The sequence below is a fragment of the Mytilus californianus genome, unplaced genomic scaffold (assembly GCF_021869535.1).
Source record: "Mytilus californianus isolate M0D057914Y unplaced genomic scaffold, xbMytCali1.0.p SCAF_3, whole genome shotgun sequence".
Classification (NCBI taxonomy): Eukaryota; Metazoa; Mollusca; class Bivalvia; order Mytilida; family Mytilidae; genus Mytilus; species Mytilus californianus.
Window position 1 is genome coordinate 90,687,384 of NW_026262679.1, and position 16,791 is coordinate 90,704,174.

At 30.9% G+C, this 16,791-nt stretch overlaps 2 long non-coding RNA genes across 6 annotated transcripts; both read left to right on the forward strand.

Annotated features, from left to right (window-relative positions):
* Positions 1-561: 561 nt before the first annotated feature.
* Positions 562-10,925, forward strand: LOC127735388 (uncharacterized). Of its 5 annotated transcripts, XR_007998374.1 has the most exons (6): positions 562-744; positions 4,359-4,599; positions 6,294-6,534; positions 7,262-7,502; positions 8,223-8,463; positions 10,700-10,925. It is a non-coding gene; the product is annotated as an uncharacterized LOC127735388 (long non-coding RNA). The 5 variants fall into 5 exon arrangements; XR_007998378.1 differs by lacking the exon at positions 4,359-4,599; XR_007998377.1 differs by lacking the exons at positions 562-744; positions 4,359-4,599 and adding an exon at positions 1,584-1,711.
* Positions 10,926-12,675: 1,750 nt separating this feature from the next.
* Positions 12,676-13,938, forward strand: LOC127735390 (uncharacterized). Its single transcript, XR_007998379.1, has 3 exons — positions 12,676-12,738; positions 13,065-13,129; positions 13,389-13,938. It is a non-coding gene; the product is annotated as an uncharacterized LOC127735390 (long non-coding RNA).
* Positions 13,939-16,791: the final 2,853 nt, after the last annotated feature.

The following is a 16,791-nucleotide window of genomic DNA, read 5'->3' on the forward strand; positions in this document are numbered from 1 at the left end:
AAAACTATTTTTCATTGAAATATAAACTAATCTATAAGTTTTGTTTTTGTAGCAGTTTGTTTTTGTTAAAGTAGCAGGCCAGAGGATATTAGTCAGACCATGAAGATGGATGGTTTCATTGTAGATGACAGATATGTAGCATGTAAGTATTTGGTCATTGCAATTGTACTTAAAACACATTACTATGTTAAATATTTGTTTGGTAATAAAAATCAGTTTTTCCCTAGAAAAGGCTCCTGACTTGGGACAGGCACATATAGAATGTGGCGGGGTTAAACGTGTTTGTGAGCGCTCATCCCTCCCCTAACCTGGGACAGTGTTGTAACAGTTCTTCTTTATATATATTTTGAAAAAAGTTTCATTTTTTGAATAAGCAAACTGTATTAAAAGTTATATATTTGGTTTGATATTTTTGATTTTTTTTTTTTGGCTCACTGTTGAATATATGTATAACTTATTTGAGATGACCAGCAGCTGTCTATGAATAATTTTTTTTGTTTCAGATGTTACGAAGAAGATGATTACATCACAGACCCTGAAAAAGACTCCATTGAAGCACACCAGGATAAGAAACATTGAGATAAGTATATTTTATTTAAATTAAAACTATTTTTCATTGAAATATAAACTAATCTATAAGTTTTGTTTTTGTAGCAGTTTGTTTTTCTTACAGTAGCAGGCCAGAGGATATTAGTCAGACCATGAAGATGGATGGTTTCATTGTAGATGACAGATATGTAGCATGTAAGTATTTGGTCATTGCAATTGTACTTAAAACACATTACTATGTTAAATATTTGTTTGGTAATAAAAATCAGTTTTTCCCTAGAAAAACAGCTTGAAAGTTTATTACAAATTGTCCCAAAATTTCTTATTCAAATTAATACTCTAATGAAATATATTTTAATAGAATGTATTGTAATTGGCTGCCATCAATATAAAAATAAGGAGATGTGGTATGATTGCCAATGAGACAACTATCCACCAAAGTTCAAATGAAGTTGATGTAAGAAGTTATAGGCAACCGTACGGCCTTCAACAATGAGAAAAACCCATACCCTATGGTCGTCTATAAAAGGCCCGAACATGAAAAATATGAAACAATTCAAATGAAAAAACTAACGGCCTAATTTATAACAAAACAATTTACGAAAAACAAATATGACAGAGATGAACCAACGACAACCACTACACTACAGGCTCCTGACTTGGGACAGGCACATATAGAATGTGGCGGGGTTAAACGTGTTTGTGAGCGCTCATCCCTCCCCTAACCTGGGACAGTGTTGTAACAGTTCTTCTTTATATATATTTTGAAAAAAGTTTCATTTTTTGAATAAGAAAACTGTATATAAAGTTATATATTTGGTTTGATATTTTTGAACTTTTTTTTTTGGCTCACTGTTGAATATATGTATAACTTATTTGAGATGACCAGCACCTGTCTATGAATAATTTTTTTTGTTTCAGATGTTACAAAGAAGAAGATTACATCACAGACCCTGAAAAAGACTCCATTGAAGCACACCAGGATAACCAACATTGAGATAAGTATATTTTATTAAAATTAAAATCATTTTTCATTGAAATATAAACTAATCTATAATTTTTGTTTTTGTAGCACTTTGTTTTTGTTACAGTAGCAGGCCAGAGGATATTAGTCAGACCATGAAGATGGATGGTTTCATTGTAGATGACAGATATGTAGCATGTAGGTATTTGGTCATTGCAATTGTACTTAAAACACATTACTATGTTAATATTTGTTTGGTAATAAAAATCAGTTTTTCCCTAGAAAAACAGCTTGAAAGTTTATTACAAATTGTCCCAAAATTTCATATTCAAATTAATACTCTAATGAAACATATTTTAATAGAATGTATTGTAATTGGCTGCCATCAATATAAAAATAAGGAGATGTGGTATGTTGCCAATGAGACAACTATCCACCAAAGTTCAAATGAAGTTGATGTAAGAAGTTATAGGCAACCGTACGGCCTTCAACAATGAGAAAAACCCATACCCTATGGTCGGCTATAAAAGTCCCTGACATGAAAAATATGAAAGAATTCAAATAAAAAACTAACGGCCTAATTTATAACAAAGCAGTTTACGAAAAACAAATTAACAGAGATGAACCAACGACAACCACTGCACTACAGGCTCCTGACTTGGGACCGGCACATAATGTGGCGGGGTTAAACATGTTTGTGAGCGCTCATCCCTTCCCTAACCTGGGACAGTGGTGTAACAGTTCTTCTTTATATATATTTTGAAAAAAGTTTCATTTTTTGAATAAGCAAACTGTATTAAAAGTTATATATTTGGTTTGATATTTTTGAACATTTTTTTTTCGCTCACTGTTGAATATATGTATAACTTATTTGAGATGACCAGCACCTGTCTATGAATAATTTTTTTTGTTTCAGATGTTACAAAGAAGATGATTACATCACAGACCCTGAAAAAGACTCCATTGAAGCACACCAGGATAACCAACATTGAGATAAGTATATTTTATTAAAATTAAAATCATTTTTCATTGAAATATAAACTAATCTATAATTTTTGTTTTTGTAGCACTTTGTTTTTGTTACAGTAGCAGGCCAGAGGATATTAGTCAGACCATGAAGATGGATGGTTTCATTGTAGATGACAGATATGTAGCATGTAGGTATTTGGTCATTGCAATTGTACTTAAAACACATTACTATGTTAATATTTGTTTGGTAATAAAAATCAGTTTTTCCCTAGAAAAACAGCTTGAAAGTTTATTACAAATTGTCCCAAAATTTCATATTCAAATTAATACTCTAATGAAATATATTTTAATAGAATGTATTGTAATTGGCTGCCATCAATATAAAAATAAGGAGATGTGGTATGATTGCCAATGAGACAACTATCCACCAAAGTTCAAATGAAGTTGATGTAAGAAGTTATAGGCAACCGTACGGCCTTCAACAATGAGAAAAACCCATACCTTATGGTCGGCTATAAAAGGCCCTGACATGAAAAATATGAAAGAATTCAAATGAAAAAACTAACGGCCTAATTTATAACAAAGCAGTTTACGAAAAACAAATATGACAGAGATGAACCAACGACAACCACTGCACTACAGGCTCCTGACTTGGGACCGGCACATAATGTGGCGGGGTTAAACATGTTTGTGAGCGCTCATCCCTTCCCTAACCTGGGACAGTGGTGTAACAGTTCTTCTTTATATATATTTTGAAAAAAGTTTCATTTTTTGAATAAGCAAACTGTATTAAAAGTTATATATTTGGTTTGATATTTTTGAACATTTTTTTTTTGGCTCACTGTTGAATATATGTATAACTTATTTCAGATGACCAGCAGCTGTCTATGAATATTTTGTTTTGTTTCAGATGTTACGAATAAGATGTTTACATCACAGACCCTGAAAAAGATTCCATTGAAGCACACCAGGATAAGCAACATTGAGATAAGTATATTTTATTTAAATTAAAACTATTTTTCATTGAAATATAAACTAATCTATAAGTTTTGTTTTTGTAGCAGTTTGTTTTTGTTACAGTAGAAGGCCAGAGGATATTAGTCAGACCATGAAGATGGATGGTTTCATTATAGATGACAGATATGTAGCATGTAAGTATTTGGTCATTGCAATTGTACTTAAAACACATTACTATGTTAATATTTGTTTGGTAATAAAAATCAGTTTTTACCTAGAAAAACAGCTTGAAAGTTTATTACAAATTGTACCAAAATTACTTATTCAAATTAATACTCTAATGAAATATATTTTAATAGAATGTATTGTAATTGGCTGCCATCAATATAAAAATAAGGAGATGTGGTATGATTGCCAATGAGACAACTATCCACCAAAGTTCAAATGAAGTTGATGTAAGAAATTATAGGCAACCGTATGGCCTTCAACAATGAGAAAAACCCATACCCTATGGTCGTCTATAGAAGGCCCTGACATGAAAAATATGAAACAATTCAAATGAAAAAATAACGGCTTAATTTATAACAACACAATTTACGAAAAACAAATATGACAGAGATGAACCGACGACAACCACTGCACTACAGGCTCTTGACTTGGGACAGGCACATATAAAATGTGGCGGGGTTAAACATGTTTTGTGAGTGCTCATCCCTCCCCTAACCTGGGACAGTGGTATAACAGTTCTTCTTTATATATATTTTAAAAAAAGTTTCATTTTTTGAATAAGCAAACTGTATTAAAAGTTATATATTTGGTTTGATATTTTTGAACTTTTTTTTTTGGCTCACTGTTGAATATATGTATAACTTATTTGAGATGACCAGCAGCTGTCTATGAATATTTTTTTTTGTTTCAGATGTTACAAAGAAGATGTTTACATCACAGACCCTGAAAAAGACTCCATTGAAGCACACCAGGATAACCAACATTGAGATAAGTATATTTTATTTAAATTAAAACTATTTTTCATTGAAATATAAACTAATCTATAAGTTTTGTTTTTGTAGCAGTTTGTTTTTGTTACAGTAGCAGGCCAGAGGATATTAGTCAGACCATGAAGATGGATGGTTTCATTGTAGATGACAGATATGTAGCATGTAAGTATTTGGTCATTGCAATTGTACTTAAAACACATTACTATGTTAATATTTGTTTGGTAATAAAAATCAGTTTTTCCCTAGAAAAACAGCTTGAAAGTTTATTACAAATTGTCCCAAAATAACTTATTCAAATTAATACTCTAATGAAATATATTTTGATAGAATGTATTGTAATTGGCTGCCATCAATATAAAAATAAGGAGATGTGGTATGATTGCCAATGAGACAACTATCCACCAAAGTTTAAATGAAGTTGATGTAAGAAATTATAGGCAACCGTACGGCCTTCAACAATGAGAAAAACCCATACCGTATGGTCGGCTTTAAAAGGCCCTGACATGAAAAATATGAAACAATTCAAATGAAAGAACTAACGGCCTAATTCATAACAACACAATTTACGAAAAACAAATATGACGGAGATGAACCAACGACAACCACTGCACTACAGGTTCCTGACTTGGGACAGGCACATATAAAATGTGGCGGGGTTAAACATGTCTTGTGAGTGCTCATCCCTCCCCTAACCTGGGACAGTGTTGTAACAGTTCTTCTTTATATATATTTTGAAAAAAGTTTCATTTTTTGAATAAGCAAACTGTATTAAAAGTTATATATTTGGTTTGATATTTTTGAACATTTTTTTTTTGGCTCACTGTTGAATATATGTATAACTTATTTGAGATGACCAGCAGCTGTCTATGAATATTTTTTTTTGTTTCAGATGTTACGAAGAAGATGATTACATCACAGACCCTGAAAAAGACTCCATTGAAGCACACCAGGATAACCAACATTGAGATAAGTATATTTCATTTAAATTAAAACTATTTTTCATTGAAATATAAACTAATCTATAAGTTTTGTTTTTGTAGCAGTTTGTTTTTGTTACAGTAGCAGGCCAGAGGATATTAGTCAGACCATGAAGATGGATGGTTTCATTGTAGATGACAGATATGTAGCATGTAAGTATTTGGTCATTGCAATTGTACTTAAAACACATTACTATGTTAATATTTGTTTGGTAATAAAAATCAGTTTTTCCCTAGAAAAACAGCTTGAAAGTTTATTACAAATTGTACCAAAATTTATTATTCAAATTAATACTCTAATGAAATATATTTTGATAGAATGTATTGTAATTGGCTGCCATCAATATAAAAATAAGGAGATGTGGTATGATTGCCAATGAGACAACTATCCACCAAAGTTTAAATGAAGTTGATGTAAGAAATTATAGGCAACCGTACAGCCTTCAACAATGAGAAAAACCCATACCGTATGGTCGGCTTTAAAAGGCCCTGACATGAAAAATATTAAACAATTCAAATGAAAGAACTAACGGCCTAATTCATAACAAAACAATTTACGAAAAACAAATATGACGGAGATGAACCAACGACAACCACTGCACTACAGGCTCCTGACTTGGGACAGGCACATATAAAATGTGGCGGGGTTAAACATGTTTGTGAGCGCTCATCCCTTTCCTAACCTGGGACAGTGGTGTAACAGTTCTTCTTTATATATATTTTGAAAAAAGTTTCATTTTTTGAATAAGCAAACTGTATTAAAAGTTATATATTTGGTTTGATATTTTTGAACATTTTTTTTTTGGCTCACTGTTGAATATATGTATAACTTATTTGAGATGACCAGCAGCTGTCTATGAATAATTTTTTTTGTTTCAGATGTTACGAAGAAGATGTTTACATCACAGACCCTGAAAAAGACTCCATTGAAGCACACCAGGATAAGCAACATTGAGATAAGTATATTTTATTTAAATTAAAACTATTTTTCATTGAAATATAAACTAATCTATAAGTTTTGTTTTTGTAGCAGTTTGTTTTTGTTACAGTAGCAGGCCAGAGGATATTAGTCAGACCATGAAGATGGATGGTTTCATTGTAGATGACAGATATGTAGCATGTAAGTATTTGGTCATTGCAATTGTACTTAAAACACATTACTATGTTAATATTTGTTTGGTAATAAAAATCAGTTTTTCCCTAGAAAAACAGCTTGAAAGTTTATTACAAATTGTCCCAAAATTACTTATTCAAATTAATACTCTAATGAAATATATTTTAATAGAATGTATTGTAATTGGCTGCCATCAATATAAAAATAAGGAGATGTGGTATGATTGCCAATGAGACAACTATCCACCAAAGTTCAAATGAAGTTGATGTAAGAAGTTATAGGCAGCCGTACGTCCTTCAACAATGAGAAAAACCCATACCCTATGGTCGTCTATAAAAGGCCCTGACATGAAAAATATGAAACAATTCAAAAGAAAAAATAACGGCTTAATTTATAACAACACAATTTACGAAAAAAACAAATATGACAGAGATGAACCAACGACAACCACTGCACTACAGGCTCCTGACTTGGGACAGGCACATATAAAATGTGGCGGGGTTAAACATGTTTTGTGAGTGCTCATCCCTCCCCTAACCTGGGACAGTGGTATAACAGTTCTTCTTTATATATATTTAAAAAAAAGTTTCATTTTTTGAATAAGCAAACTGTATTAAAAGTTATATATTTGGTTTGATATTTTTGAACTTTTTTTTTTGGCTCACTGTTGAATATATGTATAACTTATTTGAGATGACCAGCAGCTGTCTATGAATAATTTTTTTTGTTTCAGATGTTACGAAGAAGATGTTTACATCACAGACCCTGAAAAAGACTCCATTGAAGCACACCAGGATAACCAACATTGAGATAAGTATATTTTATTTAAATTAAAACTATTTTTCATTGAAATATAAACTAATCTATAAGTTTTGTTTTTGTAGCAGTTTGTTTTTCTTACAGTAGCAGGCCAGAGGATATTAGTCAGACCATGAAGATGGATGGTTTCATTGTAGATGACAGATATGTAGCATGTAAGTATTTGGTCATTGCAATTGTAATTAAAACACATTACTATGTTAATATTTGTTTGGTAATAAAAATCAGTTTTTCCCTAGAAAAACAGCTTGAAAGTTTATTACAAATTGTCCCAAAATTACTTATTCAAATTAATACTCTAATGAAATATATTTTAATAGAATGTATTGTAATTGGCTGCCATCAATATAAAAATAAGGAGATGTGGTATGATTGCCAATGAGACAACTATCCACCAAAGTTCAAATGAAGTTGATGTAAGAAGTTATAGGCAACCGTACGTCCTTCAACAATGAGAAAAACCCATACCCTATGGTCGTCTATAAAAGGCCCTGACATGAAAAATATGAAACAATTCAAAAGAAAAAATAACGGCTTAATTTATAACAACACAATTTACGAAAAACAAATATGACGGAGATGAACCAACGACAACCACTGCAGGCTCCTGACTTGGGACAGGCACATATAAAATGTGGCGGGGTTAAACATGTTTTGTGAGTGCTCATCCCTCCCCTAACCTGGGACAGTGGTGTAACAGTTCTTCTTTATATATATTAAAAGAAAAGTTTCATTTTTTGAATAAGCAAACTGTATTAAAAGTTATATATTTGGTTTGATATTTTTGAACTTTTTTTTTTGGCTCACTGTTGAATATATGTATAACTTATTTGAGATGACCAGCAGCTGTCTATGAATAATTTCTTTTGTTTCAGATGTTACGAAGAAGATGTTTACATCACAGACCCTGAAAAAGACTCCATTGAAGCACACCAGGATAACCAACATTGAGATAAGTATATTTTATTTAAATTAAAACTATTTTTCATTGAAATATAAACTAATCTATAAGTTTTGTTTTTGTAGCAGTTTGTTTTTGTTACAGTAGCAGGCCAGAGGATATTAGTCAGACCATGAAGATGGATGGTTTCATTGTAGATGACAGATATGTAGCATGTAGGTATTTGGTCATTGCAATTGTACTTAAAAACACATTACTATGTTAATATTTGTTTGGTAATAAAAATCAGTTTTTCCCTAGAAAAACAGCTTGAAAGTTTATTACAAATTGTACCAAAATTTCTTATTCAAATTAATACTCTAATGAAATATATTTTGATAGAATGTATTGTAATTGGCTGACATCAATATAAAAATAAGGAGATGTGGTATGATTGCCAATGAGACAACTATCCACCAAAGTTCAAATGAAGTTGATGTAAGAAATTATAGGCAACCGTAGGGCCTTCAACAATGAGAAAAACCCATACCGTATGGTCGGCTTTAAAAGGCCCTGACATGAAAAATATGAAACAATTCAAATGAAAGAACTAACAGCCTAATTCATAACAAAACAATTTATGAAAAACAAATATGACAGAGATGAACCAACGACAACCACTGCACTACAGGCTCCTGACTTGGGACCGGCACATAATGTGGCGGGGTTAAACATGTTTGTGAGCGCTCATCCCTTTCCGAACCTGGGACAGTGGTGTAACAGTTCTTCTTTATATATATTTTGAAAAAAGTTTCATTTTTTGAATAAGCAAACTGTATTAAAAGTTATATATTTGGTTTGATATTTTTGAACAATTTTTTTTTGGCTCACTGTTGAATATATGTATAACTTATTTGAGATGACCATCAGTTGTCTATGAATAAGTTTTTTTGTTTCAGATGATACGAAGAAGATGTTGACATCATAGACCCCGAAAAAGACTCCATTGAAGCACACCAGGATAACCAACATTGAGATAAGTATATTTTATTTAAATTAAAACTATTTTTCATTGAAATATAAACTAATCTATAAGTTTTGTTTTTGTAGCAGTTTGTTTTTGTTACAGTAGCAGGCCAGAGGATATTAGTCAGACCATGAAGATGGATGGTTTCATTATAGATGACAGATATGTAGCATGTAAGTATTTGGTCATTGCAATTGTACTTAAAACACATTACTATGTTAATATTTGTTTGGTAATAAAAATCAGTTTTTCCCTAGAAAAACAGCTTGAAAGTTTATTACAAATTGTCCCAAAATTACTTATTCAAATTAATACTCTAATGAAATATATTTTAATAGAATGTATTGTAATTGGCTGCCATCAATATAAAAATAAGGAGATGTGGTATGATTGCCAATGAGACAACTATCCACCAAAGTTCAAATGAAGTTGATGTAAGAAATTATAGGCAACCGTATGGCCTTCAACAATGAGAAAAACCCATACCCTATGGTATGCTATAAAAGGCCCTGACATGAAAAATATGAAACAATTCAAATGAAAAAACTAAACGCCTAATTTATAACAAAACAATTTACGAAAAACAAATATGACAGAGATGAACCAACAACAACCACTGCACTACAGGCTCTTGACTTGGGACAGGCACATAAAGAATGTGGCGGGGTTAAACATGTTTGTGAGCGCTCATCCCTCCCCTAACCTGGGACAGTGGTGTAACAGTTCTTCTTTATATGTATTTTGAAAAAAGTTTCATTTTTTGAATAAGCAAACTGTATTAAAAGTTAAATATTTGGTTTGATATTTTTGAACTTTTGGCTCACTGTTGAATATATGTATAACTTATTTGAGATGACCAGCAACTGTCTATGTTTATTTTTGTTTTCGTTTCAGATGTTACGAAGAAGATGTTTACATCATAGACCCTGAAAAAGACTCCATTGAAGCACACCAGGATAAACAACATTGAGATAAGTATATTTTATTTAAATTAAAACTATTTTTCATTGAAATATAAACTAATCTATAAGTTTTGTTTTTGTAGCAGTTTGTTTTTGTTACAGTAGCAGGTCAGAGGATATTAGTCAGACCATGAAGATGGATGGTTTCATTGTAGATGACAGATATGTAGCATGTAAGTATTTGGTGATTTCAATTGTACTTAAGACTATGTTAATATTTATTTGGTAATAAAAATCTGTTTCCCCTGGAAAAAACGGCTTGAAATTTCATTACAAATTGTACCAAAATTTCTTATTCAAATTTTACTCAAATGAAATATATTTTAATAAGAATTTATTGTAATTGGAAATATACTTGCCCTCTTAATTTAGGATTTGACATAAAACATGCATCACATTAATTTCTGAATTAATTTTAAGAGCAAATAGTCTCAACACTGACAATCTGGATAATTACATATTTATATTTCCATGTATGTGCAGAGTTAAGATTGAAAAACCAAATAAATCATCAAAGATTTCAGCTGCATGGAAGATATTTACTTAGATCTTACCAAGTCGGAGGATTTGCCATGTAAGCAAGGATAGCAGCTCCTTGGAAGATGTTTACTTAGATCTTCAACCAAGTCTGAGGACTGCCATGAAAGCAACCAAGCAGAAAGGATAGCCGCTCCAAGGAAGATTATAAGATTGATCTTCACCCCCAGAAGTCTGAGGCTTGTCATGAAAGAAATGATGCAAGTATATTTAAGCCAACCATTTTCTGTACACTATCTAGAAAAATGTGATAAAGTACATAAGGCAACACACATTTTTCTTATTTTGCACATTTAGTTTGATAAATGTTTTCCAGGTGCACAAATAAAATTCTATGCCATGAAAAGTAAATCCAGTGATAGAATTGTGTCTTTCAAGGGGAGAATAGTACAATAAACAGCAAGAATATTTCTTTCAATGAAGATAACTCAAGATTATACATTTTTTTTTTTGGCAGTTGAAATTTAAATTGATTTATTTTTAGCTCACCTGACCTGAAAGGTCAAGTGAGCTTTTCTCATCACTTTGCGTCCGTCGTCCGTAAACTTTTACAAAAATCTTCTCCTCTGAAACTACTGGGCCAAATTTGACCAAACTTGGCCACAATCATCATTGGGGTATCTAGTTTAAAAAAATGTGTCCGATGACCCCGCCAACCAACCAAGATGGCCACCATGGCTAAAAATAGAACATAGGGGTAAAATGTAGATTTTGGCTTATATCTCTGAAACCAAAGCATTTAGAGCAAATCTGACAGGGGTAAAATTGTTAATCAGGTCAAGATCTATCTGCCCTGAAATTTTCAGATGAATCGGACAACCCGTTGTTGGGTTGCTGCCCCTGAATTGGTAATTTTAAGGAAATTTTGCCGTTTTTGGTTATTATCTTGAATATTATTATAGATAGAGATAAACTGTAAACAGCAATAATGTTCAGCAAAGTATGATCTACAAATAAGTCAACTTGACCAAAATGGTCAGTTGACCCCTTAAGGAGTTATTGCCCTTTATAGTCAATTTTTAACCATTTTTCGTAAATTTTTGTAATCTTTTACAAAAATCTTCTCCTCTGAAACTACTAAGACAAATTTAACCAAAATTGTCCACAATCATCATTAGGGTATCTAGTTTAAAAAATGTGTCCGATGACCCTGCCCGCAAACCAAGATGGCCGACATGGCAAAAAATAATACATAGGGTAAAATGCAGTTTTTGGCTCATATCTCTGAAACCAAAGCATTTAGAGCAAATCTGATGGTATAAAATTGTTCATTAGGTCAAGATCTATCTGCCCTGAAATTTTCAGACCAATCAGGCAACATGTTGTTGGGTTGCTGCCCCTGAATTGGTAATTTTAAGAAAATTTTGCAGCTTTTGGTTATTATCTTGAATATTATTATAGATAGAGATAAACTGTAAACAGCAATAATGTACAGCAAAGTTAGATCTACAAATAAGTCAACATGACCAAAATTGTCAATTGATCCCTTAAGGAGTTATTGCCCTTTATAGTCAATTTTTTACAATTTTCATAAATTTTGTAAATTTTTGTAAATTTTTACAAAATATTTTCCACTGTAACTACTGGGCCAAGTTCATTATAGATAGAGATAATAGTAAGGAGCAAGAATGTTCAGTAAAGTAAGATCTACTAACACATCACCATCACCAAAACACAATTTTGTCATGAATCCATCTGTGTCCATTGTTTAATATGCACATAGACCAAGGTGAGCGACACAGGCTCTTTAGAGCCTCTAGTTTATTTTTTCCAGGTTTTTATATTTATTAAACAATATTTTTTTTATGCTATACTATTATGCAATCAGAATACAGAATCAATTTAAAAAAATTTAGGTTGGCAATTTAATAGATTTGTAAAATATATAATTTGTGTCAATTTTAATTCCTTTTTAGATTATTTCAGTGCAAATGTTTTCATGGATGGGGAGTAGGACTTGGTGGTATAATATTTCTAATATACAAGTAGGTATATAATTCCTCTATTTAAAACAAATTTTATTATCATCATAAAATAAGTTTATAGGAAATAAAATGTGCACTAGGCTTAAAGTTGTAAGAGGTCAAATGGTTTTTTTTTGTCCCCATATGAATGTTTAAAAGATTTGTTTTGATTACATAGATGTCATTTTGTTTATGTTGTTGGGATTTTGTCACATTGATGTGTTCTCTGCATCTTCTATTACCTTGATATGTTATATATTACCTATTTCTATACAATGTACATAAGTATACCAACAATGATTCTTTTTTTTTAACTATTTTGAATAACTAAGCATTTTATATTTCAGGTTAGCATTACAGCTTGTCCTTACAGATTGATGTTGGAAATGGCTATTGGAGTTGACTTTTAAAGGTAAGAAAGAACTATTATATAGATTTATAAACTTTTTTATTTTAGATCATGTAAATTCCCAGGATTTTTATAATCTTATTACAATTTAATGTTTTCTAGAAGGACATGCCAAGTTTTAGGAAGGCAAAAATTATTATTTTGGAAATTTTCTCTCATTTCTTTTCTAACCTTTAATTGTAATTCCCAGTTTGCTAATTGTTGCCTATTTCAGTTTCTTAAAATATGACAGAAAAATTGAAAAGTGTCATTTCTTTTTCAGATAACAAATACTGTGGCTGCAGGAAATAATTGTGTGATGAATTCTCGTACCAAGTTTTTGCAAGGGTTCTTAATGTATAGACAGCATGTCACTCTCTCTCAACATAAGGCATCTGATTTAGCTTCCCCATTCTGACCAGACGTGGCTACAAATACATACATCCTGCACTACAAAACAGACGCTCCACTTTTGCAAGAGTTTTACTTCCAGTCTGAAGAAGACCAAGAGTGACCATATTTCTATTCCCAGATCACCCTTGGAGGTCTTTCGAAATGGACAGAAAGGTTTCCAATATGAATGGTTCATATAACTCTTGTAAAAACCAGTTAAAGAATGTATTTGATAAATTGTAATATTTTTAATGCAAAGATTCTCCATTTCAACAAGAGTGGAAGTTCTATTTACGGGTTATCTAGTGTTTTGAATTTTTACCAAACTTTCTTTTTCTCTCTACCATTAAATGCCATGGAATTTTTTTACTTGTGCACCTTAACTTTTGTCTAACAGATATAATGGTTCTTATCTAGTAATCATTTCCATTAATTAAGAATGGAGATCTAAAAATAAAAAAAATATTGTAAATAATTATAGTATAGCAATGGTTTTATACGAAAATTAAAAATAGTTTGTCAAAATTGGATACATTCAAGAGATTACATGTAGAAATGTTTGTTTAAGTATTCTTAATTTACTAGCAGTCACAGACATGTGTCTTTACTAAATGTCAAGCCTATCACTCAGTTGTAATGGATGATAAGTCTTACAGCGTCAAGGGGAGGTAATACCCCTGTTTAACTCCTCATACTTGAATTTTCTCCAGTGTAACGACATTTTTTTCTTGATTTTTAATATTTTATTGGTAAACGGACAAAGCATGGTTTGGGTTTTTTTTTTCTGTTAACATTTACAATATCATGCAGTCCATTGTTCAAGTTTCTCAAATATCAATAAATTTGTCCAACCTTTATGGATTTTTGTGAACATAAAAGCAGAAGTGTTTTTTTTTAATCCAAAGATAGTATCAAAAGCAATACTTGGAATTCACAATTTTTTGTATCTTAATCTTGGGTTTAAGAGTTTTAGACATCAATAGCTTTATAGAATTTTAGACATCAATAGCTTTATAGAATTTTAGGAAACCTTAACAGAAGCTTTTGATTAAGAGAAAATGTCTGAAGTAATATTGGAAAATATTTTTTTTTTCATTTTTCAGTATATTACTGAAAAATGGACTTATTTTTGTTTTGCATTCAAGATTTACATTTAGCCTCTGATTATGTTTTTTAAGACACCAATAACTGCTTTAAACCTCCCTTGAATGTTGGGAAACATGAACATAAATATCTTCATGATCAAGAAAAAACGTTTCATTTTTATATTTTGTCTTTCCATATTTTATTGGTAAATTGATTTGGTTTTTTACCGCCAACTTTACACTGAAAGCAGCAACCAAGGCATCCTCCAATTTTTTTATTGCTGTTTTTACCAGTTATATAGTATATGTGTTCATTATTTCTTCTTGCATCATATATAATGTTTTTTGATTGATGATAAATAAAACTCTAAAATTATTGTAATTTGAGCAGTACCAGAGTACTGGATTTGTTTTACAAAATATCCATTAGACTTGCAACCATTTTCATACATTAAGTTATGCTGTTCATCTTTGGCTGACATTTGTCATGTCCTAAAAACAAGTAGGATATTGATGGAAGCACCTTACTTTCAAGGAATGTCAAAAAATACTTTCTGTAAAACAATAATTTGTATAATGTAAAAATGTTTATATTAAAAAGGTTGACCCATTAGGTCTGGGGACACAGTTATCATCCTTTGATTTTCGTTGTCTTCATAAAGAGTCCCTAATGTGGACAGTGTATAACTTGCAAATTTTTTTCATACACTTTCCAAGTTTATTTCTTTATATTTTATGCATAAAATAGTTAGAAGGTGGATGAAATTACATTTAAAAAAAATATTTGGGGCATGAATTTGAAGTAAAGTAGTGATTTGGTCCAGTTTGAAAAGGTAAAAAATTAGTATGTCTGAAGCTGTCAAACTGAATTACAGACCCTCTTTAACTTATAATTGTCCATATTTTGAGTTGGAGCTGATAGACTTTTCTATAATTTTGATATATGATTTTTCCCAAAAGAAGTACACTACACTTAAAATCTTTTTTCGAAAGAGCAGGTGCGATTTTTTAATTGTGTTTTTTTGTCTGAAAGAAATTCACTACAAAATAACTGTGTGTTCTTTGGCCATTATTTCAGAATCTAATGCATTCTGGTTATCATTTTATAAATTGTATCCCAACTTTTGTGAGACCATTCTGGGATAAGATCAAGGAAATTACTTATAGCCCTTAAGATTCTTTTCAGATTTATTTACAGTTTATAAATGAACCATTCCGAAATTGAGGTCAATCAAATACTAATAACTTTATCATTCATGCAGTTTGTGGTCCCATTAATAAAAAGTAATTTTGCCACTGTATAAATTTTACTGGAAACATTTTGTTGTAAAGTAGTTAAAATGCTTTGGAACTTCCATATTCTTCTTCATTGGAGGTTAACAAATGCAGACAAATACCTCGATCCACATTATTTTAGAAATAGAAAATCTGAAAATATGATAGAAAATGAATAAAATCATGAAAGTTCTATTTTAACCAAACAGGCTGATATCAAATTGAAATTTAAATTAAAAAATGGAACTCTTTAAAAGAGGAGGTAGAAATAGCTATAAATTGGTATATTTATTATTGTTATTGGTTATCTGATTCAATGGCATTTAAAAGTCTAATGTAAGTGCATGATTTGTGATTTTTTTTGCATCTTATATCCGTGTTTGTACTAAAATTATAGTATGCAGCTTAGTAATATTTGTAAACATTTAAATAGAGAAAAAATTTCACAAAAAATGTGAACATGGTTGGTGCAATTACTTCTGGATCTTAAAATGCCAAAGCATAAATTCCACTAAAAAGATTCCACAGAAAGATAAGATTGATCACCTATAAAACTGCCCTTAATTGTTAACTAAAAGTCCTTGACAACCTACATTACTTGTTGATCTTGAAAATGCATTACCTCGAAAAATTTCATTTTTTGTGTGTGTTATCTAGGGTAACTAGTCTTCAACCCCAAAATTTCTAGTCTGCCCTTACATAAACTTTTTGAATAGGATTTTTCTAGTGTTTTTGAAGTTTACCAAAGGCATTGAATTACATTAGTTGATGCTTAATAACTACTAGATATGTTTGTCCTTTAAAATACAACTGTCGTGTAAGGATTATATATTAATTATGCCATGTGAATAATTTTATCAGTTTTCAAGAGCAAACTTGACAGCATGTCATCCTTATAAAGCGAAATAACGATTTCTGGCAAATCTATGTAAT